At 38.2% G+C, this 27,993-nt stretch overlaps 1 long non-coding RNA gene across 3 annotated transcripts in view; it reads left to right on the forward strand.

Annotated features, from left to right (window-relative positions):
* LOC108701017 overlaps nucleotides 1–27,993 on the forward strand; it is a 388,398-nt gene that overhangs the window by 182,897 nt on the left and 177,508 nt on the right. For all 3 annotated transcript variants that reach the window (XR_005964226.1, XR_005964225.1, XR_001933089.2), the window contains exon 4: nucleotides 18,045–18,166. This is a non-coding gene — a long non-coding RNA (uncharacterized LOC108701017). The remainder of the gene's footprint in view (nucleotides 1–18,044; nucleotides 18,167–27,993) is intronic.

Genomic DNA, 27,993 nt, shown 5'->3' on the forward strand with positions numbered 1-27,993 from the left:
GGTGGATGCAGATTAATGAAAGGAGTTGGGTATGAACCAGGTGGTTTGGTGAAAAGGAGAAAATGTTTTAGTAAGTAGAGTCATGGGAATAAATTGGATTTTACAGTAAGGTGCAAAGTGAATGAATGCAGAAGAAATGGCAGTACAATTACAATTATAAATAGTGAGGAAGCCATTTAAAGAAGGAGGAACTGGGACAGCCGACAGCAAGTTGATGGAGGAATGACGCTAATAAGGAAAACCAAATGATGGCAGTTCAAGACTATAGATATATCATTGAACAGTATGAGATGCGTTATCTGGAAACCCCTTATCCAGAAAGCTCTGCATTATGGATAGGCCACCTCCCATACATTCCATTTTAAGTTTTTAAATATTATTTCCTTTTTCTCTATAATAATAAAACAGTACCTTGTACTTGACCCAAATTAACATATAATTTAATCCTTATTGGAAGCCAAACAGCCTATTGGGTTTATTTAGGGCGTTATTTATCGAAGGTTGAGTTGTTCTTTTCCACAAAAAATTCAAGTTTTTGGTAAAAATTCTTTTTTTAGGTTAAAAAAACCTCACATTTTTTTTCGATATTTATTTTGCACAAATCTTTAATCTGCGTCGGTTGCCAGTGAACGGTTATTCTCAACCAATTTGTCACCTGCAGGGAGTGTGATTCTCCCAAGGGCGACAAAGTGACCCATGTGACATACCATAAATCTATGCCAGCATATGTATTCTCCTTAACTAAGCACAACTTTGCTGGACAGTTTAAGGGTACAGTAGCTTTTTCAAGAATCAAAGTGCAAATCAATGGATATTATACTTGCATTGGTACATTATAATATCTCTATAATGAGATACACATACCAGTGCAGTAAGTTAATGGCATGAGTATTGCAAACATGATAGGATAAGAAACATTTGCATTGTACAACATTATAAGATGGAGCTTTTCCCAGTTCAAGTTCAGTCTCACCTAAAACAATTTAATGGCCTGGAATCTGTATACAACCCATTAAATATTTTTTTACACAAGAAAAAAGGAAGTTATGTCCTAGAATGCTTCTTCTGACTAAGTTGTGGCCCAGTACCAGACACACATAGCAGGGACCCCCCCCCCAATGTGTGGTTAGTGCAAACAAAAGAAATAATGGCAAGTCATTATAGAATCCATAGTGACCGTTGCCTTGGGATATGCTGATTTTGAGACACTGGTGCTATGGAGACTATGGAGCTATCCAGTCAGTAGTTTTTCTCAAGCAGAAACTATCTTCTCCATTTATAGGCTTCAATTCACAACAGTCCCACCTCAAAGACCAAATTCAACAAGATCCAATTGACATTTATTCAAGCAGATGTGTTCCAACCATAGAGCTATCATCAAGGAAACCATGTTGACACTTGCTATAGAACCTGTTGTCAAGGAGGCCGTGGCATGTAATGCCATGGAGACAGTGGCCACAATTGCCATGGATATTGACAACCATTGCCATGGAAATAGTTTCCATGCATATTGTAAGATTATATATACAGTTTTTGTGATCTTGCATTTGGTTCTTATTTGCGAACTACAGCATTGCGGGACACTTCAGTGCATCAGCAACAGATTGGTACATTCTACTAATGCCTTCAACGAGATGGGGCAAAACAAAATGGAAACATTTTCTGTCGGTGACATAAAACATGCTTCAATGGAGTGATTTATAGGCAAAACCTTGTACAAATGTAAGCCTAAAATGTATATTTTTATATCTCACGTAGTACATTTTAACTGAAACATTGGGTGCCCCTTTAAAATCTTATTTACATAATGTTAATTATATGTGTTAGAGATTTTTTGCAGTCCAACCAATCCACCAATTTCTGATCAGTTTCCTCTTGTCATTTGCCATACAAAGATCAAACAAGATCAGTTTTTTTTTATTTTATATTCTGCACCATTTACATTGCAACACTCGTAGCACACATATTTTCACATGTAAAGGGACCAATTATATTTAGCAAACCTCATGTATATGTATACACATTTGCAATATATAATATCACATTGACACAGAAAGCATATATGTAGGCCGTGATCAATGGTGTCATTAGATAGTTAATGGGCCCCACAGCAAGTTCAAGTTAGGCCCCCAAAACATTGCTAGATTGACCACTTCTACCAAGATATTTTGAAAAGATATATTATTATTATTTATTATTATTAACATGTATTTATATAGCGCCAACATATTGCGTAGCACTGTAAAGTAAATGTGATTATACAACTACGTCACATGAATTACATATATAGAATATATGGAGTAACAAACATCACAATCAATACAGGTACAAAAAGGTGAGGAAGGCCCTATGCATAGGCATACAGTCTAAAGGGAATGGATTAGTACACAAGGTGTGGGAGTGGGCAAGATCGAATTAAGTGGGTGAGAAATGTGGTATTGTATGTGGTGTTGCATTTGGTAGTTAAGCAGAGTGAGGGTAGGCTTCTCGAAAGAAGTGCGTTTTCAGAGATTTCTTGAAAGCAGAAAGGTTGGGAGAAAGTCGGACAGACCGTGGGAGAGCGTTCCAGAGGAGGGGTGCAGCCCTTGCAAAGTCTTGAATGCGAGCATGTGAGGAGGTAATGAGAGAAGAGTTGAGTAGTAGGTCAGTAGAGGAGCGTAGTAAGCGAGTGGGTGAGTATATAGAGATGAGTTCAGAGATGTAGGGTGGGGCAGAGTTATGAAGTGCTTTGAAAGTCAGTGTCATTAATTTGAATTTGATTCTGAAAGGTAATGGAAGCCAGTGCAGGGATTGACAGAATGGCGAGGCAGAGGAGGAGCGGTTGCTGAGGTGTATATTGAAATTGCTCATTAATTAGGGCCTTACTGTGCCCTTTACACTCCTGGACCTTCCAGAGACCGCAGGGTCCGATTTGTCTGTAGTTTCGACCCTGCCCGTGATTGAATTCTGATTTGTAAGGAAAAGAACAGAATGCTGCCGGGATTTCACAAAAAGGGTCTGTAATTACAACTGATGGCAAAAATAAACACTTCAAGTATACTGATATTTTTGTTACTGTTGAATCAATTGGGACTGAACCTCGACGCTAGGAGTTGCCGTGTGCATGAATATAGAGCACGCACATCTGGCCCTGTGCAAGTCTCTAGGCAGCATTATCAGATAGGGGGATAAAAGAGCAGAGCCCCTGGCTAAGCAGATAAGCACGGCTCCAGTGGGGGAGAAGAGAAGAGCGAGGTTCCGCTTCACCTGCTAAACTGTGTCATCATTCCCCTCCTGTTATCTGCCTGGAGCACTCCTGCTAACACGTACACTACAGCACACTAGCAGCCTGGGCATGGAGGGATTCTCCAACTGAAGAACAAAATGTAAGATCACATAGGAATGGAGCAAACTAGGGGCATGAGGCAAGCAAGTCAATGGTCAATACAATAAGAGAGTTTCTTTAAAAGTCTCAATATTAACAGCAAAATACGTTGAGGCAGTTCTACAGCAAATCCACACGGGTTAAATACTTGCAATACTGTATATCTACAAAAGAAAGTGCCTCTGTATGGTAAAGCAATTACAAGCTTTTCTTTGGTGGATACAACTACCTGAACTCTCCAAGGCTTATTTCTGAATGCATTTTATTGTGCAAAACCACAAAATTCAGTAAATCGCTACATTTATTGCCCACCTTACAGTAGTTTTTCATAAAATTAGAGCCAATAACACAATTGTGCCAGTATGGACACACATTTTGGTAAATCATTCACAAGATTTTTCCAACCCATTTGTGTTTCTGTCAGGGCCCGAAGGCTCAGGTTAGGAATTACGGACCTAGGAGGAAGTAGCTGGCACCAAACACAGTTCAACATAGTCAAGTCCAGGCAAAGGATCAGGCAGCAAGGGTTCAATAAACAGTGAAACAGGCCAAGGTCAAGATCAAAATCTTGTAGAATTAATAATCTAGCGCACCCAGGAACACACAAAGTAGAACCTATAATCGGGCAATGTCTGTAGGCCTTTGGCATCTTTTTAAAGGCTGATTTCATGATGCCGCGCATGTTTTGACACATTGGAGGCTCCCCTGGGTGCTGCCATCTGGCCGGAGACGCCGAAGAAGAAAGGAGTGCCGGCGAGCATTCCTTACACTTCCATACTTCCATCATATGGCTTTTTCAGCATTGGCACCTATTGATGTAGCCCACAAGGGAACCCTCGATTTAGCTCCAGACCGACAGTAATTCCAGGGTTCCCTCTTGTCAAAATGCGCATTTGAGTGTTAATCATTAAATCAGACTGAAGAGACTGCATTGGTGCAAGCTGAATAGGAGCGAAACAATATTTTTATTAAAACCACTTAGAGTAGATACATAAGAGGAGCATCATGCAAGATATTTTTTGGGTTTTGCTCAAGAAGACCACACACCCCAATTAAATTCCAGAACACAAATGCACCATGAGATGCATCTCTTCCCCTTCAGGTTGGGTATTCACACACCAATTGTAGAAATAAATTTGTAGCATATAAATATATATATTGATTTCATTCATATAGATGGTTTATGCCTCACTTCTGAACAATCACAATGAGCTTATCACAAAAGATCAACCCACAGGAGCCGTCACTTGTGAAAAAACCATATATAATATACATTCATGTAGTATGTATTAAATCACACACAATTGTAACAAAACAATAATTATACAAGATGGAAATGACCACAGTCCTAGGTGTGGCCCCAGAGTCTATGGCTAAATACTTTATCAATATGTCCTATTGTCCCATAGCAAGAAGTATACTGCTTAGTTTACGCCTTGGGAGGGGACACATGTTACTCAAACCTTTGGAGGGATTGTATATGTTAACTTCCCAATGGCTCTGGTCCATGCTGTCATACGTGAAGCCTCAGTATATTGACTTCAATATTGAAACAATGTTACATATATACATAGCTGACGTATAATCTCAATACCTTGAGAACTTGCCAAAGAACTAGTGTTACGGATGCCTTTTTTATGGGTTCCTTATCGTGGCCACTGCCCTATGAGGAAACCTTTTATTTTTTTTAAATCTCATCACATATTCTTATCCACTGGCAATTTATATTAGTAAATAAAGCACAATAGTTTTAATTTTATTGTCATGTTATATATCTATACATTGTGATCATATACTCTTCTTCAATGTAAATAATACGAGCTTAGTCAGTCTGTCTTTGTGGCCCTTTATTAGCTCCGTAGCCCTTTGCTGGACTATCTCTCCCTGTTCTGAAGACCAAAACCGTCTTGCAATCTCTGGATGGGGCCTGACTTTACAACATGGGAACAATAATGTTTTCCACATATATGTCACCTTTAATACAGAGAAATATTTACCTATATTGAGAAGTTATGCAAGTGCTCCAGGATCCATCTTCATTGAGGATTTACTGTATCTAAAGTCCTCCCATTAAATGTATTAGTAGCCTAAATATTTATGTTTGTCACCACTTTGCCTGTTGGCCAGTTTGCCCACTTCTCCTGGCAGCATATATCCTGCATATATTTATTTGTTCTTCATAGTAGGGCTTGAGTGGTGAAGCGTTAAAATAAAAACATGAACACTCTGGGGCAGGTTGAAACCAGTGAACAGTTGAAATTTGCCAAAGACCAATGAGAAATTCACAGGAGAATCAAAGTGATTCATTGAGTTGCATCTTATTAAGCTCCAAGTTGCATATGATTTGCAGTAATTTGCTACATTGCAATTGATATCCTAATCCAATCATGGGTAATTCTCTCATCTGTAGTTTAAAAATTCAAATGTTTAATCCCTTGGCAACGGAAAGGGTTTCTGGTACAAAGAGGCTTCTGGATTCTTAAAGAGGTACTCTTTTTCCATGTTAAAAAAAAAAAAAAAAGTCTGCTCTGCGTTAAGCAACGCCAGAATACCACAAGGTGCTGCTGGCATTTTCACTTTAAGCATTCCGTGAAGTTTTTCAAAGCCCTGATGTTACATGTGAGTGAGTTGCTTAAATGTCATCCAACTGCAGGTGCTTTAAATTGGCTCCAACCATTTGTTCTGTGGGTGTGCATTACACAATCAAACTTACTACAGCAAATAAGCTTCAGGAGATGCTTCCTGCATTAGTAGCTTAAGCTTCTGGCTTGTTGCCCAGCCCGCAAGTAAAGAAAACATTAATACAGGTATAAAGTGTTCAAAAGTGCAATTTTACATTAAAGTGGTTGTTTACCTTTATGTTAACTTTTTAGTATGTTAAAGCATGACATATTCTGAACAACTTTTCAATTGGCCTTCATTTTTTATTTCTCATAATTTTGTAATTAAGTGCTTTTTCTTCTGCTTTTTCCAGTTTTCACACGGTGGTCACTCACCATGGCAGCAAAAAAAATGATTGGTCTGCAAGGCTGCAATTTTATTGTTATTGTTTCTTTTTATTACGTTTTTATTCAGGCCCTCTCCTATTCATCTTCCAGTCTCTCATTCAAACCACTACCTGGTTGCTAAAGTAAATTGGACCCTAGCAACCAGATAGCCACTGAAATTCCAAACTGCTGCATAAAAAGCTTAATACTTTAAAAATCATTAAAAAGTACTCTCTACATTATACTAAAACTTAATTTAAAGGTGAAGTTACTCCTTTAATATATATGGGTAGATATCGGTTTTCTTTAAATGTGCGTTACAAGGCTCTCAAGCCAAGGTTGGAATAAGTTTCCTCGGCTAACTCCATTGTATTTCTTTAAGCATTGAGGACTTCATATACCCAGGGTATATTATAACTATACTATAAATATTTTCCTCTGCAGTTATAAATATGTATAGATATAGTTTAGATAAGCCTCAAGAATTGGTGCTTGATACTGTTTCTGTTGTCCCTCATTCTGAAGATACCAGGTTTTCAACATCACAGTATATCTAAAGAACTTCTGGCTTGGTTACAATTAGATTAAGGTGGTTTAATTTAAATTATTTGTTAGATACACCTATGGCATCAGTTATCTGGAACCCATTATCCAGAAAGCTCCGAATTATGCAAAGGCCATCTCCCATAGACTCTATTATAATCAAATAATCCGCATTTTTTAAAATGATTTTCTTTTTCTCTGTAATAATAAAACAGTACCTTGTATTGATCCCAACTAAGATATAATTAATCCTTATTGGAAGCAAAACCAGCCTGTTGGGTTTATTTAACATTTACATGATTTTCTAGTAGACTTAGGGGGTTATTTACTAAAACAATATGTGTAATGGCAGGGTTTGTGTCAATGCCATACAAAAACGTAAATTAGGTACTACTCAAAAATAAATCATGAGTCAAAAAAGTTGAAAATCAAATATTAAATAAAACTAAGAGGTTTTACTCACAGTTCACCCCAGTCCCACCTGGGACTGGGGTGAACTGTGAGTAAAACCTCTTAGAACAATATTTCAAAAAGAGATGTGAGGACCTCCAGTAGTAAAGAAACAATCAGTTAAAAAATTGAAAAAATTTATTAGGACATAAAAAAACCTTAACGCGTTTCGTGCCTTTTGGCACACCCCTGTACACGTGTTATAAAGGGGCTGTAGCCAATCACAAAACAGCTATCACGTTAGCACTTTATACAATTTGTGAAATTCCACCTAGTGGTCAAAGTACTAATTGTTACAAACATATCCATGCAAAATCAATAATACAAAAAAATGAAACAAATACTAATTATGCAATACACCTCAAAAACAGACAAGAAAATCCAAATACAATTACTGAAAAAGTAATAATAAATGATGATAATTAATAATATATGAACAAATGAAAAAATAAATGAAAAAAATAAATGAAAAAAGTAATAAATGAAAAAATAAATGAAAAATAATGAATGAATGGAAATGAAGAAAAAATGAAAACATAATCAATAAAAATTCAATTAGAGCAGGTTTTCCCCAGTTACATTATAAATATACACAAATTATTTGAATATAATGTGTTTAATGTATTTAACACATATTTTCTGTAGAAAACGACAACCATAATATACAAAAAAGAAGAAGAATGGCAAGTCTTTGTTGGACAGCACAGAAATTACATTAAGAGAGAGAAACATTTTCAAGGGTTAACTACTCAAAGTGAGCCACTGGTAGCTTAAAAAAAGTATGTGACATCAAAGTCGCTATTTAAGACAGAAGCTTTCCTGCTCTGTAAAAAGAAAATCCACTTTGTTTCCAAACGGAGTAACTTGGGGGGCAGGGCATCTCCCCCTCGTTTTCCCTTAAACACTCTTATCGATACCTAAGACAGATAATTTAGTGATATCCCCCCATTGCATTCTTGAAAATGCTTTGCTACTTAGGAGTCTTGATGTCCCTTCTTGATATCCAAGATATGCTCTCCGATTTTTCAATGGGCGGGATGTTTGACCTACATACAGGACCACCATCAGAATTCGCAGGGCCCCATACGACAAAATTTCATGGGCCCCCTGGGCTGCACCCAACGCAAGCCCCATCTACAGGTCCGCCCACCCCCACAGGTCCGCCCACCACCACACAGTAAAAAAACAAAAAAAATATTGGTCGCTAGGGTTCCCACATGTTAATAAAAAATAAAAAGATATTGGTGGTCAGGGCCCCCCATAAAAAAACATTTGTGGCCAGGGCCCCCCCATTAAAAAAATATTGGTGGCTAGGACCCCACATGAGAAAAGAAAAATTGGTGGCCAGCCCCCCCCCCCACATTATGAGAAAATTGGTGGCCAGGGCCCTGCCTACATATTGAATGTTGCAAACCTTACATTCTAGAAGGTAGACTACAAATGAGGTGTTATAGTTTATATACCACTTAATGGTGTATTCACGTCCAGTAACACTGGACCTGAAGGATTTCGTTTTAGTAACTTGTGCACAAGTTAGAAATCTAGATGCACCACATTTATACATACCCTTGGTGTTTAACTAGCTGGTGTTGGTAATGTGTGCTTGAACTAAACTAGGGGCAAGTTGGTTGCCTATTGTACGTGTGCGACGAGTAACTGTTTTATAACCTGTGTCAATCACCTGATCAAGGGCTGGATCTGTTCTTAGTATGTTTAAATTCCTTTCAAACTATTTTTTTATACTATTATATTGTGGACTAAACTCTGTAATAAAATAAACAGGGTTATTTATTCAACCTTGTTGTGTAGTGATGTTTACCAATGTGTTGTTTTCTATCCTCTGGCAAGTCCTATCTCGTTTTTCACTAGGATGAAAGTTAAGAGCTTTGTTAAAGGCATGGTCTAAATGAGTTTATGAATATCCACAATACAAATTCCTGTGTGTTAGTACATAATCTCCACAATCTCATAAATTGCCCTAGTGGTTCTGCCCTAATAACATGTTTGGGATGGCAAGAAGTTGCCTCAAGCAAAGCGTTTCCTGAATTCGGTTTTCTATATATAGTGGACACAATTCACCCACTATCTTGATAGAGAGTTAAATCAAGAAAATTGATGGAATCTCTATTAGCAAAGTATGTACACTTAAAAACCTATTTCATTTCCATTCTACAAACTGCAATAATTCTCCATGTGTGCCTTGCCATACCACAATCAAGTCATCGATATACTGACCAAAAAACACAATGTATTTTTTGAAAGGATTATCCATGCTATAAACAAACTCTTCTTCCCACCAACCCATAGTAAAGTTGGCATACTGTGCCATGTTGCTGTAGGTAATACTTGTTATTATACAGAAAAAAGATATTCCATTGCATTAAGTAAGAAAGTTTGTAAGTGCAAAGAGTAAATACTATAATTAATAAGATGATATTTAATTACCTCAAGGCCAGGTATATAGTGATACAACATCTAAGGAGGTCCACATAATACCTTCCTTCCAAGTAATTACACATAGCTGTTCCAAAATGTGTTGGCTATCTCTAATGTAACTGCGCAAGCATAAAACTAATGGTTGTAAATAAGTGTCAACTAATTGTGCCAAAGGTTCTCCTTGGGATCCTATACCTGATATTATGGATCTCCCCACAGGGGGGCGTGTCTCTTTATGAACTTTTGGTAAATGATAAAATATCTGAATAACTGGATGTTTTACTTTAAGAAAATCGACCTGCGTCTCATTCAACAAATTTATTCGTTCAGCTTTGTCTATCAACGTAAATAGGTTTTTTTTTATGTCCTAATAAATTTTTTCAATTTTTTAACTGATTGTTTCTTTACTACTGGAGGTCCTCACATCTCTTTTAGAAATATGGTTATTTACTAAACTCAGAATGCAAAAATCATAAAAAATGTGTTATTTTTTTTATTTTATTTTTTTTATTTTTTTTATAAAATCTGACTTTTAAAAAAAAAAATCACAAATATTTCGGAATTTATTAAACACCGAGGAAGGAAAAGTCAGAATCTGAAAATTCGGCATCTCGGACCAGTCGAGGTTGCATATAAGTCAATGGGAGAAGTCCCAATTATTTTTTGATGTGCGCTGGGTTTTTGGCAATACCCAGAAGTTTTCTGAGTTTTCAGGTGAAGAATTCGAAAAAAACTTGAAAATCGGATGAAAAATCCGAAAAAATCTTGAAAATCGGATGAAAAATCCGAAAAAAAACGTGAAAATCAGATTTTTTACGATTTTCCCCCGCAAACAAAATTTTCAGGAATATGTATTAATAGATAAGCCCAAAAAACCTGTGCGGATTTAGTTTTTTCAGAAAATATTGAGATAAATTCAGACTTTGATAAATAACCCCCTTAATGTATCAAGATTCAAATTATGGAAAGATCCATTATCTGGGAAAACTCCAGGTTCCGAACATTCTGGATAACAGGTCCCATACCTGTACATGGTTCTAAATGTTGAGATACCTGTAGTAATAATTGACTATATCACTTACAATAGATTGTTTGCAATCAAGTGTTTTGTGCCACAAAATGAAAAATAACTTTTTTCTTTCAACTGCACAATATGCATCGTTTAGAAAATCAATGACAAATTTAATTTTATATCCCAAAATCAGCACTTTTAAAAAAAAAAATCTTTAACGTTCAGACATAATTCGGACTCTATTGCCAGTAATACTTTATTATATTCTTTTTTCATCTCATAAAATGTAAGAGTAGCAAATGGCGCCTATGTCATGCCAGCTCTTGCGGTATTTGTATTCCATCTATTTCTGTCTAACTGGTGTGAAGCAACATGGCACGGTAAATTTGTCCAGAATTTCTTGCATGAATGCATATGTGCGAGATCCTAAGTGATAGTTTTAAGGCGAGAATATTTGCAAGTATGCCATTTGATTGCAAATATCCATGGAAGCAACATTCTGTTCTGCGCATTCACACTTGGTCTATTAAAGGAACTCGTTTATATAATAGTTTACTTTTTTTAAGTGACGCTTTTAATCTGACTAGATGGTTCTCCTATATTGTAGTTCAACACTGTCAATCTGATTTATGACGCGTGATGCCGATCAGATTAAAGTGGAATGCCACTGAACAAATCTGAGAAAATTTAACAGTAGTGCAGTACAGTTAAGGGACCTGTTATCCAGATTGCTCGGGACCTGGAACACCACTGAACACATATGAGAAAATGTAACAATAATGCAGTACAGTTAAGGGACCTGGTATCCAGATTTCTGGATATCAGATCTTGCCATAATTTGGATCTCCATGCATTGTCTACTAGAAAATCATTTAAATATTAAATAATCCAATAGGCTGGTTTTGCTTCCAATAAGGATTAATTATATTTTAGTTTTTTCAGCCAAGTACAAGGTACTGTTTTATCATTCCAGAGAAAAAAGGAAATGATTTTTAAAAATGTGTAGTATTTGGATAAAATGGGGTCTATGGGAGATTACTTTCCTGTATTTTGGAGCTTTCTGGGTAACCGGTTTCTGGTTAATGGGTTTCCAGATAACGAATTCCATACCTGTATCTGTTTATACCAGTTCATGGGCAGGCTGTGGGTTGTACAAAAGGACTCATTTACAATGCACACGCAGTGCAAAAAGTAGCCACAATCAGACATTCTTTTGTGTCTTGCACACTTTATGGTGCCTTGTGCAAATAGTCGCAGACTTCTGCATTCCCTTCCTGAGAGCAAATACCTGCAGCTTTGGTTGCCGGTGCCACCTGTCCGGCTTTGACCCGGACAGCCCAGTTTTTAGAAGGATTGCCCTGGTCAAAATAAATTAGGAAAACCGGGTAGAACTTCCCTAGGTTCTCGTGGTGATTGGCCAAGAAAAATAAATAATTGGACAATAGAACCAGCCACTTGTGCAAACTGTATGTAACTAGTAGCTCCTTCATCTTACACAAACATCTGTTAACTAAAGGGTAAGGACTGCGATAACGGCTTGATCCCAACATACCTAATTTACAAAACTGCAAGTACTTCTGTCAGTGATTTTTTTTTGGCACATATATGTTATTGCATCCACCGTGTATAAGCTGTTTTCCAGAGTAATCACCAAAAAATCACCAACATTGTTGCCTCTACCTAGGGCAAACAATTTTAAGAATGATACAATGACTATATTGAAAATAATTAATGCTTTATTATTTGTTATTGCATATGTTATTGGATAAAAGAGATTACCAAAAAAAAAATTAAGAATGATAATCAATATATTATATTACATGCTAGAGCCATAAATATCTGTAAATTATATCCTTATAAATGGTGCTTAGACTGGAATCAGGATAGGAGGACGAGAATAGTCGGAGGGCAGGCAAAGGTCAGATTGGAGAGGTCAGGGTAGTCACAAGCAGGCAGGATCAGGATTGGAGAGGTCAGAGAAGTAAAGCAGGCAGGCAAGGGTCAATACACAGTATAACAGATAGGATCAAACTAAGCAAGGCACCTAGGAACTTTCTAAATAGAACCTAACAACGGGCAACTTGCTACACACAGAATTCCCCTTTTATAGTATTAGAATTTCACGACATTGCGCGTGACATCATCACGCCGGCGTATAAACCGTGCGCGGGTGTGCGCGCCATAGGGGAACCGGACACCGGGGGGAAAGGACGCATGCGGCGGGTGTCCTTACAGGCAGTTATCACAAGGCCAATTTGCTGCATCTCACTCAAACATGGAAGTGCCATTAATTGTGGTGCAATAAATTTGCAATGTTATTAGACGTGTTGTCAAACTAGGACAGGATTTACTTTTTTCAACGTTGCCCCTCATTGCCCCAGTCATGAGCAGTCATTTCTTGACAGTCTTCTTTGACTGCTTTACTTCACTGTTGTCTCAATTGTTTGGGCTGTATGCCTGAACACTGGGAACAGTATAAAAGAGTCCATACTGTATTTGGCCCCTTGTGCACTATCCATCTGTTTGACGTGCAAGCCGATCAGTTGGCTGGTGCAGTCATAAATGTATAGCCCCCCTAAGGTGGACAAAATGGCAAAGTATATGAAGGACCTGATTAAAGATGTTTCTATAGAAAGTCTTAATATGTTTATACTAGTGATGTGCAGGCCGGCCCAATACCTTCGGGTCTGGGTTGAGCTCTTCTTCCTGCTCTCCCGGCCGCCAGCTTGCACTGTCGTCTTCCAACTTCCAGCTTCCTGTTTTATAGACACTCGGTCCGCCCCTTTTGTGACATCATCGGCGGGTCCGTCGCGGGTCTATAAAAGGAACCCAGAAGTCGGGCAGGTACGGGCTGAGGGAGGGCGTGTGCAGGTCAGATTTTACCCAACCTGCACATAACTAGTTTATATATATTTGCTGAATACCCTGGGGCATTTGAGAAGCCACTGGATCTGTTTTCTATAGTCTAGTGAAGTGGTCCCCAACCAGTGACTTAAGAGCAAAAAGTTCACCAAGCCTTTGGATATTGCTCTCAGTGGCCTCATAGCAGGTGCTTATTTTTGAATTATTCCTCCTGTAGGCTGTCAGTCTACTTAGGGACTACCAAATGGCCAATCACAGCCCTTATTTGGCACCCCTAGGAACTTTTTTATGCTTGTGTTGCTTCCCAACTCTTTTTCCATTTGAATGTGGTTAACAGGTAAAATAAAGTTGGGGATGCCTGGTCTAGGACCTTTACTGCCATCAAAAACAAGTATGTTAGCAATGGTTACAGTAGGGTTGCCACCTGTCCGGTTTTGACCCGGACAGCCCGGTATTTTGACCCGGGACTGCCCGGGTCTGTACTTACTGCCCGGTTTTCCAAATAAGGAAAACCGGACAGGATTCCCTTGATTGACACGGTGATCGGCCAATCGCTGATCGCCGCGTCATAGCCCTGCCCACTGACGTCACAGACCCCAAACCCCCCCCCCTGCCCGGGCTCAGCCAGACATAAAGGTGGCAACCCTAGGTTACAGCCTGGGTTAAGACATTTAGGTAGAAACCAATTATGGAGTTTACGGAGATCATAACTCCTAATGAATGGATATAATATGGCAATCAGGTTAAATAACAGCTCTCAGAAAAATGTTTTGTGTGTATTTTAAATGCTTCCCACTCATACACTCTGCCGGTTTCTTTCCATTCTGTCGCTGCTCGTGGGGAGCAAGTCAAAGATGCCATTTTTACAGTCTGCATGTAGCTTTACAATACCTCCATATGGTCAGCACAAAATTATACAGACACCCTGTCAACCTGGATTAGAAAGCCATGAATCAAATGGCATTATGCAGTTTACACTTATAATCTCTCGGGGGAGATTTAGTTAACGTGGTAAGAAAAAAATATCATAGCAAGTACAAATTGTTTAATACAGAGTAATTCAAATATCAAATCCCTGCAGTATTGGAATTGTTAGGCTAAATCCACAAATACACACATTTAGGTAACACATATAGCGATGAGCTATTTTTTTCTCCAGCCATGGATATGCTGAGAAATTCTGCATTTTGTGATCTGCTATTTTTTTTTTGTGAAACTACAGCAAAAATTAGCCACGGAAAAATTTGCAGATACACCATCAGAAAAAAACACCCATTGACTTTAATGCATTTAAATCACAAAATCGTCATAAGAAAAACGCCCATTGATATCATTTTGCTTTATTGAATATTCAAACATTTTAGTATTCTCCAACCAGAAAGTGTTTAATTTAAGTTCAGGTAACTTTCCGTTTGGTATATCATTGTTACTTCTTCTTAGTTTTTTATGTCCATCTCTTCTTCTCTGCTTATTTAATGTTAGGAGCGTTCTGTTGCAGAGCTCTCCGCTTTGGTGGAAAGATGGCGTGGCCAGTGCCGTGCAGTGATGTCATGGCGCCAAACAGTGTTGGACTAAGATACCAGGGGCTCACCCGAAAACCTTAGACTATGGGCCCACCATAAAACCTTAGACCAGGGGCCCACTCTCGGTACTAATATTCTTCATCTCCTCAATCAACCTCTATTCTCCTAGTTTGTTTTCTGTACATACTATAATCTATTATTCCATCTATTTGGCTTTTTTGTTCTCATAGAATAAGGAATAGCCATAAAATAAGCCAAATATTTAGCAGCATGAGGGCCCACTGACACCTGGGCACACCGGGAGTTTTCCTGGTATCCTGGTGGGCCAGTCCGACACTGGCGCCAAAATTCGATAAAAACAGACGCCGAAGTCACGGGTTCAATGCCCGATTATACAATTTTTTTCTAATTGTGTTTTGAGTACTTCTAAATTTATATTCTTTGGATTATTGACCCTTTGCTTACACTCTGACTTCGATCCATTGCTGCCTGCCTATAGAACTCTAGCCTGTATTCTGACTACACTTCATCTTTAACCATTCTTATACCATGTTTTTACTGCTTACTCCTTGGTCCAGACTCTCCGCTACAGGAGCCGTAAGGCCCCTCACATTTTAAGAAGTTTCTACTTTTCTACATTGAAATTCTATTAGTTTCTTTACTCCAGTGTTTCCGCATGTCAATTTCCACTTGTTCTGTTTCTCTTCTCTTTGTTCTCCTGTTGTTGTATTCTTCATCCTCTGTTGTCCTCTTCTCTACAATTATGGTGTACAGCAGTATTACTACTTTGCTAGAACTGGGACTGTAACATTTCTCAAATGACATAATTGGGACTAGTAAGCAGATAACACTAAATTGTTGCCTACTATGCATAAACATGTTTTGGCAGTCATCATTTTGTAGATGTATAAGATCATAAATGTTTAACTGAACCAAGAGCGCTTGATCCCTACATTGGGTATAACATAGAGTTTGTCGCAAATCTAAACATTCACAAGGATGGTGAAAATTGACAAGTGATAAGACAGAAGTCCAGGTAGCAAAAGGCAGAATTGTTGATTAGGCACCCCCGCCTAATGGTTTTAAAAAATAGTGGTGAGCACAACTTTCCCTTGTTTGTTAGAATTGTTGATTCCCCACACCTGAATTCATTTTGTTTCCTTAGCACAGTGTTCCATATAACTTCAGTTAGAGACTACCCACTTCAAAAGGTGAAGTTTACAGACAATATAATATTGTTTTTAGGTCAGGTAGTACAGCAGATCCAGTGGTCAAGTATAATCAAGCAATGGCAGCTATGTTATTTTGTCAGGTTTGAAACTGTGCTTGAGTCCACTAAAAATAACACGTTTCTTTTTCTATCAGCTGCCATTTTACTGCGGATTGCAGTGGAACATATATTACAGATTCCAAACTGAAGGATTTCAAAACAAAGCAGGCACTCGCAGCAACCCACCACCAGGTGGATAAAATAACCATAGATTTTATTACAGGAACATATAAAGAACAGAAAGCCTGAAGTGTTTTATACCTCAAGGTACCTAATATATATGATTAAGCACTCTGAGACATGAAATAAATAAGACTTTCTGTTCTCTATATGTTCCTGTAATAAAGTCTTGGGTTGTTATAAACGCCTGACCAATGGTTTCTATATCTACCTTGTTTTGGAATTCTAGTTTTCTCCCTAAACTGAAGGTCTCAGACATTTGCACCAGGCCCCATGCTACTTTTGGTGAGCTTGTACTCTTCAGTAATGAACTGTTCCTTAATATTCTTTGCTTAACAGCTCCTCACTACATTTCCTCACTTGTCTCCCTGTACATTCCTAGCCTCATCCTCTGCTCCTCTCAGAGCCACTGTCTTTAAACATCTTGCTGCTCCTTAACTTTTAAATTATATACCTGAATTTCTATGTCGGGAATAATTTCTCTACCTCTTCAAATAGAAACTCAGATGCTTCTTTGTTGGAACACTAGACAATTAATTGATCAGTCTTGGAACTTGAGGGCCAACGTCCAAACTTTTGCCCTCTGCTTTGTGCCTGGAATCTACCCACTTAGAATATAATCTCTACTGGGCAGGGACTTCTTTCCTACTTTGCCTCTTACCATATGGCACTTAATCTCTGTATATCTGATTTATTAATTTATTATAATGTTGTCTTCACTTTGTAGACATTCTATATTATAAAAGTTTATAGTGCTGCGTAGCACACATATATTTATTTATATAATGGTATTCCCTCTGATGGCAACCCTCTGATGTAAAGCAATATCTACCATATAATATATTGTGATTGTGGAAGTGCAGTTAAGACTTGTACTAATTGGAGCAGCACCTCTAAGAAACATTGGTGTATTAGACTATTCTATGGTATTCCACCACTTTATTTTGTTAATTAGTTTGGATACCCCCATATATTTTATTACTCTGAACCTATGGAAAATACATTTGATATCGATTGCTTCTGATTCAGGCATGTCATATTTTGCCAGAGTAAATGAATCTGGACAAGGCCAAGTTGAAAAATAGGAGTGGAAGCAAAACTTCCATTATATTAAATTGATCATCCATTACTTTAGCTGTATTTTTCACAAGGTTTAGCTTAACTGTTTTAATTTTCTTTAAAAAAAAAAAAAAAGAGAGAATCATTGTTGGAAAACCAAGAAAAGCCAGATGCAGAAAACCATCTTACTTGCAACATATGGTAGCATATTGCATGTGTACAATGGATATTTATAGCATGTGTGAGAAAATTCTCCCGTTGTACATCACCACCAACACATTAAAAGCTACAGGTATCTCAATATACAGTAGGTGAAGCCAGCGAACACAACTGAGAATCTCCTACTCTTCTATTGCAGCTCTGCATTTCAGATCAAGGTTTGGAATGGATGCGATGCTGGACTTTTGAAGGACATTTTAAACAACATTCAGAATCCAGCTAACAAACCAGGATCAGAGTAAACGAACACACGGCTTGAAGGTAAGATGCCACCACCTTGGTGTTTTTTTACGAAGTAATTAAGACATTCATGCAAATATTTATATTAAATTTGGATTACCAAGGATGTTTCTTGGTAATAGCAACGATGATGGTACATTTATTCTTCATGTGCCGCACTAAAACCCTGTCAGCCGTTTTGTTTAAGAAATGATTTGCTTTATTGATTATGAAAAATAGCATTTCCATGTTGAAATATGAAATGGGAAAAATCAGAAGTGCATTTTTGCTATTGACAAAAGATTATTTTCTCCTACCTATGGTGTTGACAACTATTGATATTGTTAGACCAGCTTAGATTTGCATTACTCTTGACTCGTTTCTTGGGATTGTATTTTTTTTCAAAAGATCAGGGAATTTAAACACTTGCCAACATCTTTGGAGCTTCTTATAAGAACCATCATCTAGAAATTTCTAAATGTATTTTTTGGGAATTGACTTAAAAATGCACGTGATGACTCCTCCAAATATAACGTACAAGAATAAGCTACGCTATTGACTGCTATATAAAGACTTTTCACATTAAGATCTTACTTAATCACATGGGCCTAAAGTCCTCTTCAAAATCCGGAGTTCCAGACCTGTGTGGACATTTTCCATGTTGGGTTATATTACTATGAATATCATGCATAGACCCAGGTAGTTATCCACTTTTAACAACTGTTAACACTTGATTAGGGTTGCCACCTTTCCGCGGTCCTCGTTCCGTGCAGGGGGTGGAGCGATGTCAGAGGGGTGGGCCAGCGCCATTGTGGGCGGAGTGAGCATCACAGGATGGGGCTATGACGCGATGATCAGCAACTGGCTAATCGCCATTTCAATCAAGGAAGATCCTGCTCGGTTTTCCTTATTTGGAAAACAAGCCAGACTGTCTTGACCCGGGCAGCCCTTCTGAAAAGTGGGCTGTCCGAGTTATATCCAGACAGATGGAAATCCTACACTTGATCATGCAGGTTGTTTTAGGATCATACCCCATTACAAAATGGTAATACTTAATTGTAGTGTTCCTCAGTTAATAAAATGAATGAAATTTAGCTGTAGCCCTCATTAACTATTTTGACAATTTACTATATTTCTATATTGTGTACATCAGGTTAAAAATGCGGTACCGGTATGGGATGCCTTTTCTGGAGTACCAGTGTTTTCAAAAGGCTGTTCTTCTTCTTTTCAAATCGTTCTACCTTTATTTTGCCTTAGAAATTCAGGTGTTTGTCTTTTGGTATCAGGTTGGCCAACTTTGCTCTTAAATAAGAATTACTATCTCTCCCTAGCTCTGATAGGAAATATGGAAATCAGACTCCCTTACTGATCTTGTCAGTCTGAATGGAATGGAACCTTGAAAACGTTACCTGCAGGAGAGAGTAGATTCAATTGTATGAAGGGGGAGTGAAATTGCTTATTAGATTAGGTAGAATATATTGCAGATAAAACTGTTGTACAGGTATAGAACTTGTTATCTAGAATGCTTGGTATCTGGAACTTTACAGATAATGGATCTTTCCATAATTTGGATCTTCATACTTAACCTTTTGTCTACTATAAAATCATTTAAACATTAAATAGACCCAATAGGCTGGTGTTGCTTCCAATGTGGATTAATTATATCTTAGTTTGGATAAATTACAACGTGCTATTTTGTTATTACATAGAAATCATTTTTACAAGTTTGGATTATTTGGATAAAATTGAGTCTATGGGAGACAGCCTTCCTGTAATTTGGAGCTTTCATGATAATGGATCCAATACCTGTATAGCTTTTTGGCTGGAGAGCCACTCCAAACACCCAAGCAGTTGCTGTCGTGAAACTGAAGCACTCTTTGCCTGCCTAGGTCTCATCTTTTTAAGTCATTCATCTGAATTGCTTCTCCAAGGCAATGGAGAATTAGACCCATGGATTCAAGGATGCAGGTCAATACACAAAAGCAAAGTTAGCATAAAATGCAGCAGAAAGGATTATAAATAGCAAGACAGAAATGCAGTAACACAATCAAAAGTTTACTGCCCCACTAATCGCTAAAGGTGATTTGTGTTCTGCAAGTCATAGGCAACATTCACTAGTCTACCTGTGGTAGAACTACAGCCCTCTGCCAGATAGCAGGGAGATCCATCGAGCTACACTTCCACAACACTGATTTTAATGGCATGTTAGAAATATTCAGTCTGTTTTATATGCCTGCAGTAAATGTCAGTGTCATTAGGCTGGCTTTGTAGTGGTTAGTGATAAAAGGTATGTAAAACAATGAGGTTTCTTGAATTACTTAATTAAGAAAGTGGTTGCCCTTGGGTATTGGCTCTTGCTTGATTTAGTAAGTAGTAAAGCCTTATTTTTAAATCAAGGCTATGAATTAGAAATTTCTAAACAATTAGGTAGGTAGGTAGCTGTAAAAGAGACAGACAAGAAGCATAGAATAGCAACCGGGGACAACCATATCCAAGAACAGCAGAACCAGAGTAATATACCAGAGAATATAGTTTTCCTTTAGCCACATTTGTTGGATACATCCTACAGAGCCTTGAGTTTCTTGCCTTTAATTTCTACTTTCCACTATTGTATTAAACAGCCACAGTAAGTAGAGAAGCCCACCCATCGGGCATGGGGCTTTGATGTTTCATATTAACCACCGCACTCCACTTGCAGAAAACACCCACAAACTATGCATGGGTTGCAACTGTGTGCATAATACAGATCTTGAATCTTAGGAATATGAGAAAGTGCATTACGAAGTAAGCTTTGTCTTATTCTAGCCTTGTAAATTACCATTCCATATGATGTTCAACTTGTGTGAGTGTAAATAGTGTACAGTGTCGTACTGGGGGGGGTGTTGGCCCACTGGGGCTGCCAGGTCAGGGCCTGCAGCCCCCTAGCCGCAAATCCCCCTCTGTTGCCCCCGCTCAATTCCACAGCACCGACCTTCCTCATGCGCTAATGCACGTTATTTCAGCTGCGAACAAGCAGGTGGAGGCCAGGAGTTAGCTTAGGTAAGCCGTGGGGAGAGAGTCTGAGCTTGGGGGTCCACCAGGTTTTTTTGTGGTATCTTTTCAACGTAGTCTGACCCTGTTAGTGTAGCCAAGTTTAAAGAAAACTATGAATTTATAGGCCATACTTAATCTTATTTAGGTCTAGTGGGCAATCTTATTATCTTATCTCATTAGCTGGGCCTATTCATTAGTACAGTCATTTGTCTACTAATATCCAGTTCTCCTGATACTTTCCTTGGCCCAGACTTTTTGTGCTGGTGTTTCAGTATTTTATACTGTCGGCAAACTGGGGCCCCACTGTTATTGTATCCTATCAATCCTATCCTATGTGTCTTACTATAGGTACCACTATCGGTACTACACATATAGGACTAGAACTGAAGTATAAAAAACAAAAGAATTAAAAAGGCAAATAAATGAGGCACTGGCCAGAAACAAAGAGGATATTTAATCTGATTTCTGATGGAGGTGCCTATTAATTCTTAGGTGCTATAGGATCCCCAATATAGCGGCAAACACAAATGGGACGATAGAAGTAGAAAACATTGAGCTGTAGGGTATTTCAGGAAAAAGAAATCAAGCAGGATTGTATCTGCCAGAGTTTCCTAAACCTTTCACTTGGGGGATATTTATATGATATGTATTCCATCCCAGAGACAGTCATTCTGGCAGAGTTTTTAGAATGAGCGAGGAAATGATCTGCTGGGCTCAATTTAAGCTCATTCTGTTTCTGATAATCTATTGAGACTCATTTTCCTTCTTCCTATATATTCCCACATTTATATCCCCCCCCTGTATTTTGTGTTACATTTGGTAAACTGGGAGCATGGTTGGAGAGGGTATTATGTTTGCATTCCTTTTTTTATTTCTTTCTTTATGTAAGATTAACTCTTCTCTCGCTTCATGGTTTTCAGGCCTCATAAGAAATCTATATATACCATATACTGCAGTTACTGGAAAGTTCCCTTTATATTCCTATAATATGCAGAAGGCAGGGCGCACACACACACACATATATACATATATATATATATATATATATCTATATATATATATACATGTAGAACAGGACAGCTCCCACCTTCAATTAAAGCTACCTTGTAGCTGCCCCTGTGCCCGGAGTAGAATGCAGATATAAAAAGAACAAAAAACCAGCACCAGGGGTCTTTGCAGTGAAGAAAACTTGTATTGTTACATTAGTATGTACAACCGACGTTTCGGTCCCTCTTGGGACCTTTATCAAGGTCCCAAGAGGGACCGAAACGTCGGTTGTACATACTAATGTAACAATACAAGTTTTCTTCACTGCAAAGACCCCTGGTGCTGGTTTTTTGTTCTTTATATATATATATATATATATATATATATATATATATATATATATATATATATATATATATATATATATATATATATATATATATATATATATATATATATATATATATATATATATTATATATATATGTATATATATATATGTGTATATATATATATGTGTATATATATATATGTGTATATATATATATGTGTATATATATATATGTGTATATATATATATGTGTATATATATATATGTGTATATATATATATATGTGTATATATATATATATGTGTATATATATATATATGTGTATATATATATATATATGTGTATATATATATATATATGTGTATATATATATATATGTGTATATATATATATATATGTGTATATATATATATATGTGTATATATTATATATATATGTGTATATATATGTGTATGTGTATATATATATATATATATATATATTCCTCTCATTGTCCCCTCATAAGAGACTGGCCTGAGAGACTAAGAAAAGTATGGCAGCTATGTGTAGATACACAGAAGATTTAATACGGCATATTTCACCTGTAATTGAATTGCCACATGGGTTGTATTGTAAAAGTTAATTTCTAGGCCTAAAATGTGCTGCACTCTGTACAGAAATCTCCGGCATTTGTTTTGTCTCAGCTTTGCAGCTCTAGTTCATGCACAGTTCATCCAGGATATGTATACAGTATGTGTGAATATTCTCAAACACAATGGTCAGGAGCGGGGTCGGACTCGGAGGCCTGGTGTCTCAGGGCCCCCTCTGGACCCCCGCCGCAGCAGCAACCCCCATTTAGCCTGCATGCGCATGCGTGTACCTTCATTTGCTGCGACCAGGGCCAGAGAGGCTGGTCGAGGGCAACAAAAGAAGGGAGCGGGTTTGGGCCAGTGAGGCCCACAGAGTTTTTTCCCAGTGTCGAACCCTGGTCAGGCGTTTAATATTTTGCATTTGCTCTGATCAAATGATCCCGTATTTACGTTAGGGTTTCCCTTTATAAATTCCATAAAATTGTTGACTTTCTCTGTATGTACATAGGTTTTGTACATGTCATTTCCTAACACTGAAACAACAGCTGTGTGATATGATTATGCTCAGACCAATATTAGTCCCTTTCATTTAAAAAGCAAGACCCGTGGAAGTCATCGCCACATAATATGCTGAGAAATAATAGACATGAGAGTCAGGAATTGATGGAGAAAGGCTGCAGCGATGTTTTATTTAAAATTCCATTAACGTCTGAACAATTGATGTGCCCTAGCCAACCCCGTGGAACTTATCCGAGGCCGCTATAACTCCGCCATAATCATTAGCCACAACTGCAAATCATAATCAACGCCAACATTTTTTGATGTTATCCCTTTCTCTATTTCACCATTGATTCCTAATTCTCCCTTTAACCCCTTCCATTCAAAGTGCTTTAATCTTTCTGCACCGTGTGTTGACAGCACATGTCATGACACAGCTCAGAGAACAACCCAAAATCTTGTTCGCTTGCAGTCACTTCTGACACTGTAGATTTTGCATTCTATGGCTGGTAATCAGTTAATTTCTGGGTTATATTTATTTACCGATTGCTATGGAAGTTCTGTATAAAGATTCTCAAAGCTTTACGTGTTGTACCCCCAATTACATCAAATATCATTTTCACAACATTGTACAGCAGTGAAAGGCAGGGAATTGTTAATACCTCTGCGCCTGCCCCACTGAACCATTTGGCAATTTAGTGTTTAACAGTGTTTGCTGTGGTTTTAATAGTCTTGCAATAATGTATATGTGCAAATCTTTTATATCCTGGACTTTTATAGGCCTTGCAGTGGCTGCATATACCCAACTAAATCAGTTCATGGTCAGTGAACATTATGGAGCTGATTTACCAATGCTCATATTTTTTTTTTATTTGAGCGATTACGATAGTTACCTCTCGTAAAAATAAAATAACAAGCGGTTCCTATTCACAAATAGGATCAATATGGAAAGTGTCCGTACAAGAGCATTGCATTAAATGTAATGCAGTGCACAGTATTTACTTAATTTGTTGGGTTTCGCTCTGAACTCTAACACCCATAGGGGATGATTGAATTAGACATCTCAAAGCAATCGATCATGGGGTTAAACCAAATCCATAATTTTTAGTTATGGCTCCGTTTCGAATCCTCTAGGAAAGATTTGGTTAAATACTGTACCAAAATAAATTAATAAAATGCATTGTCTGTGAACCAAAAATTGCCACCTTCTGCCATCAAAAGTTGAGGTTTGGCCAAATACAGGATTGGTACATCACTAGTCAATTCAGTTGATCTGCATTTGTGTGTCAATGTATTAAAAAAAACTTTCCTGACAGTCAGGGAAGTGTTGATCAATCCCAAAATATTAAACTGCTGGTGAATCCTTAGTCTGCCCCTCTCATATCCATCTGTGCCATAGGACAGCCTATGCACGCACATTTTAAACTAGGGATGAGCAATTTTTTCTTTTTACCTGATACAGATACTAATTCATGGTGAAACGAACAGTTTTCGAGCAGTGAAAATTTTCAAAGGTTATTTTTACATAGGAGAAAAAAATAAGAGGGAAAAAACATTGTCCCTATTGTATTTGACACATGAAAAAAAACACAGAAAAACATGCCTCTGTATAATGAGTTGCTCCTTCTCTTACAGTCTAAAAGGCCATGGGCATCCACATATAGGGGCAAGGGGGGCACTGCCCCCCCTGGACTTGTACTTCATGCCTATCTTGCCCATGTGCATCTGTAATGGCACAGCCCGGGACCCTGAGGGAGAAGGCACTTACCCCACCACACGATCATCAGTGTCAGACTGGGACACCAGGGGCCCACCCAAAAAACTTAGACCAGGGGCCCACTCTCAGTACTATTATTCTTCCTCTCCTCGCTCAACCGCTGTTCTCCTAGTCTCTCTTCTTTACATAATATATTATATTATACATAATATAATACTATCATCTATTATGCCATCTATTTAGTCTTTTTGTTCTCATAGAAATAAAGAATGACCTTGAAATATGCCAAATGTTTAGCAGAATGAGGGCCCACTGACACCTGGGCCCACCGGGAGTTCTCCTGGTATCCAGTGGGGCAGTGGACACTGACTAGGTAATTACACCTGGTGAAAACATTTTTATTATCATACCTCCTTTGTCTTTGTGTTGTCTGTGTTGTCTGTGAAAATGTTATGTGCTGCTCAGACACCATATGACTTCAAGTATTTATATAACGTAAATGATACTTTGTCCAAACTCACTGCAATGTTGCTTCATTCAGTAACTGCTTAGACATCCCACTATAATGCACAATAAAAACCGCCTAGATAGTATCTCAAAAATTTGTATATTTCTTTTTTTTTTTGAAAGGTATTGTGTTGAGTTACAAACATAAAGTATAATGTGCAGCACTTTTGAGTAGTTAGGGGCCCCTGAAATGGTGCATTTTGGTGAAGAGAAATACCATAAAACGGTCAGCTGTGAGCACCTTTACCTTTTCATAGCGCCACTGGTAGTAAAGCCTGCTACTTACACTCATGCCCATCTTTGATGTTCCTGTAATATAAAATAGAGATTTGGGAAGGTTAGAGTTAACGTAAAGATGTAAGACCCCAAAATAAACACAATAAAGAGCAGAGGTAAAAACAGCAGCATATTTACACCTTATTTAATAAGAACCCTTTTCATTCAGAAACTATGGTTTTAATATGGTTCAAGCATGCTTGATAAAGGGGGTAACCCTGAAACGTTGCATGCTGCAAGAAATACTTAGCAAGGTATAACCTGCTTGCATTACCTGTGTGCTGGTGAATTCTTGTCGCCATTGGATAGTGAGGTTGCCGTTTCTTCCATTTTGCTGTGCACCAGGGGTCTCTGTCTTTCGGGAAGGCCAGGGTGTGCGAGTACTTCCTGGACTGTTCTACTGTTCTACCTCCCCACCAGCTCCCCATGTCCTCATTTTAAGACAATACCATCCCATTTTATTTGGTCCACAAATCAGCCCATTATTTCCTGATTCCTCTGGATCAGTAGTTACACAAAAAGGTAGACCTTGATGGACGTGTGTCTTTTTTCAGCCTCATCTACTGTGTAATACATATTACAGATGGAAACAGGGTCCCATTAGAAATCACGGGGCCCCATAAAAAATAGTTCTCAGGGCCCCCTGGGCCCCGCCCACACTAGCGCCTGAATCCCACCCCAGATCCCACCCACCCACTCCACATCACAGTTAAAAGACCACACAGACATCAGCACTAAAAAAGTAACCCCTCCCCCCCACACACACACACAAGTTATAAAAAGCTATTGATGTTCAGGGCCCCTTATAAGTTAAAAAAACATTGGCGCCAGGGCCCCCCATAAAAGTTTTTTTTTTTAAAAGCATTGGTGCCAGGGCCCCCCTTACAAGTAAAAAAAATTGGGGCCCAAAGAATATTTTTTTTTAAAAAAAAAAAAAAACATTGGATCCAGGGCCTCCCTTACAAGTTAAAAGAAATTGGCCCCAAAATTTTTTTTTAAAAAAAAAACATTGGTGGCAGGGGCCCCCTTACAAGTTAAAAAAAATTGGGGCCCCATAAATATTTTTAAAAAAACATTGGTGGCCAGGGATTAAAAAAAAAAAATTGGTGGCAGGGGCCCCCTTACAAGTTAAAAAAAATCGAGGCCCCATAAATATTTTTAAAAAAACATTGGTGGCCAGGGATTAAAAAAAAAAATTGGTGTTCAGTAGAATTGAACTCATGGCTTCAGGACTTCAACTTCGCCTCCTTTGGTGACTTTGGGTCTTTTCGCCGCTTCGGGGCTTCAATTTCGGCTATTTTTGTAGTTTTGGGTATTTTCGGGTCCTTTGGATGTTCGGCTTGTTGACACTTCCGCATTTCGGCTGTTCGGGACTTGAAAAATGGCGGCATTGCTCGGGCGCTCTCAAGGGGGGCCCGGTTCTTTCATAAGTGCAGCACTGCTGGGCTTCCTTCATGCCCGGGCCCGGGACACTTGTCCCCCCCCTGATGGTGGCCCTGGATGGGAAAATGCAGGACCCTTACCTTCCTCCAAATACTCCACAATGGATTGTTCAAATTGTTCTTCTGCTCCTGATGAAAGTTGACAGTCTTTAAAAAGACTTTTGTGTTTCTTCTTTATCTCCTTCTGCTCCTGGGAATCACTGAGAATCGCTGAGAATCACTGAGAATCACTAGGAATCGCTCGTATTTCACTTTATGGGGAGAGAGAGAGGAGATTGTGAACTGAACCCTTTCTGCCATATATCTGTATATACTGGATTTCCCTTTATAGCTCAATACTGCGCTACTGAATATGGTTGTGCCTTATAAATAACCAGTAACACCAATCAGCAGCAACTTTAATAGAATGAAGGAGCTGTTTGGGAGAGACAGAATTTATTGGTGCAATCAAGGGCCCTAGACACCCCTGCTAACCAAGGTTGGGTCCTGGTGACACAATGCACAAATTA

Source organism: Xenopus laevis, chromosome 9_10L, assembly GCF_017654675.1.
Source record: "Xenopus laevis strain J_2021 chromosome 9_10L, Xenopus_laevis_v10.1, whole genome shotgun sequence".
Lineage (NCBI taxonomy): Eukaryota > Metazoa > Chordata > Amphibia > Anura > Pipidae > Xenopus > Xenopus laevis.